Below are 2,500 nucleotides of genomic sequence, written 5' to 3'. Positions count from 1 at the left end.
ACACAACTGCAGAAGGAAAGACGTGAGAAAGAAACCAACACCCACACACACACACACACACACACACACACACACACACACACACACACACACACACACGCCAAAAGTCAAGAGGTAAACAAGACTATTATGCTGCAATATGGATAGGGATTAGAGGTCAAGTAATGGTAGAGAGCGGGGCGGCGTAAGATCAGATAAGGTCAAGGTGGTGGTGGTGGGGGAGGTGTGGGGGTGGCATGTCACGTGGGTTAGCTAGGTCATGTGTTCGGAGGGGCGGTGTTTGGTTGAGACGGGTCTGGTGAGGGGAAAGTGTGAGGGGTGATGAGTGGTGTTATGGGTAATTTTGTTATTGTTGGTAGGGTGTTGTGTTTGGTGTTAGTGGTGGTCTTACTGGTGGTGGTGGTGGTGGTGGTGGTGGTGCTGTTGTTGTTGTTGTTGTTGTTGTTTTACTAATAGTGTTGCTATCAGTGGTACTATTACTTCTATTTCTTTTACAACAATTACAATGACAACTACAACTGTTCCTGCTACTACTACTACTACTACTACTACTACTACTACTACTACTACTACTACTACTACTACTACTACTACTACTACTACTACTGCTGCTGCTGCTACTATTACTACTACTACTACTACTACTACTAATAATAATAATAATAATAATAATAATAATAATAATAATAATAATAATAATAATAATAAATAATAATGAATAATAATAATAATAATAATAATAATAATAATAATAATAATAATAATAACAATAATAATAATACTACTACTACTACTACTACTACTACTACTACTACTACTACTACTACTACTACTACAAGAATAATAAAAACAACAAAAGCATTCAGTTAATCACCAAGTGCAATGTATCCCCCACCATCACCACCACCATCAACACCATCACCACCACTACCACCACCACCGCCACCATCATCACCACCGCCACCTCACTAATTTTCACTCCACTTTCCCATTTTCCACATCGCTTATTTTTCAGGATCAGTATTTCACGTTTTCTTCCTCCCGCTGAAACGGCGAGGAAGGGAAACACATCAGAGAGATCACAAGGGAACATAAAGGAAAGGCAAACGGCAGCAGACCTCTTAACCCACTTCGAGGCTGAGTGAGATATACGGTAATAAAACGTTGCTTGGCTGGAGTCTGATCTCATCACTACCTACCTTCCATACCATTAGAAGATTACTTTTTTTTCATGTGAGAGGGGAAAACTGACCCTTTTTAGATGGCAGTCCCCGAACAGAGCCGAGAGTTAGCCAAAAGAATGGGACAAATATCTTGAATCCTCCCTCTTAAATGAGTTTAGGTCATAAAGAGATAGAAGGAAAACGTGGTACAGTGGAACCATGCGTGCTTTGGGGTCCGAGGATCCTCCAAGCGCACGGGTTCGAATCCTGTCCACGGTCCGAGTGTAGGTTGGGCTTCCTCACTCGGGGCAACGGTTTCCTAGCGCGTGGGGTTTGAGATAGGAGGTACCTCAAAAAGTATTATCTTTAGCCCAATAAATTCCCGTGAAAAGCCCACATGGTATAAATAAGAAAAAAAAAAATCAAACGAAATACAGAAACAGGAAGGGAGTTTCAGAGTTCACCATAGAAACGGATGAATAATTGAGAGCATTAGTAGACTTTTGTGTGACACCTCCACTACTTTCCAAAAGGCTCTAGTTGAAATGACACGAGTTTTAGGGATGTTCTTATGGTTTTAGTGTCGTTAACAATATTTTTACATTATTAACAGAAACAGGAGTCTTTGGAACTGGCTAATTATCTCTGTGGCCTTTGAAAACAGTCGGGAAGAGAACAAAGCGTTTCTCCACACAGTTAGGAGCGGTAATGAAAGCTGCCGAAGCGTTAGTAAATCTGTAGTGGGTAGCAAGTTCCTAATGACTTTTTCCATCCATCATCCTAGCCATAATATTAACTTTTCTTTATCTTTAAACACTCCTCATTGACTTGGCACTAACAAAAGCCATTGGATTTATAAAACAACCCACAACTAGATTCTCGTTCATCCACTTTTCATTACTATCCCTAACGTTATCTTTTACAATTCCCTACAAACTCACCACTAACACACTGACTAACCCTTTGACCTCCACTTGGTGCATCTTTCCTTAATTACTAACCGTTATGAGACACCTTTACTTGTTCTACAGCCACCTCCATTTTTTAAACTGGATAGATATTGCAAAACCTATTCCTTTTATTTCCCTTCTTTCTCGTAGATGATCATAAAGATTCCATCCATTACTTCTCGTGCTATCAATTAACCCCTTCACTACTATAACACGTTTTCATACTCATTCTGCTTACTATTTGATGATTTTATACAGCTTCAGAAACTTATGTGGTGGATTAGTATAGTGAAGAGTGTGGCCACGAATCTTCTGATCTCCATAACCTTCCTAATGTAAATAAAATCATCTAATCATACTCAAAACTCATGGTAAAATTGCGTCCCA

General features: G+C 39.7%; 1 protein-coding gene across 5 annotated transcripts in view; it reads right to left on the bottom strand.

Moving 5' to 3' along the window:
• Positions 1-2,500, bottom strand: part of LOC123498894 (A disintegrin and metalloproteinase with thrombospondin motifs adt-1-like) — a 105,603-nt gene that overhangs the window by 52,960 nt on the left and 50,143 nt on the right. The window lies entirely within an intron of this gene.

This window comes from Portunus trituberculatus, chromosome 48 (genome assembly GCF_017591435.1).
Source record: "Portunus trituberculatus isolate SZX2019 chromosome 48, ASM1759143v1, whole genome shotgun sequence".
In the NCBI taxonomy this organism is placed as follows: Eukaryota; Metazoa; Arthropoda; class Malacostraca; order Decapoda; family Portunidae; genus Portunus; species Portunus trituberculatus.
Note: the sequence above shows the minus strand (reverse complement) of the source record. Positions and strands in the feature narration are given on the sequence as shown.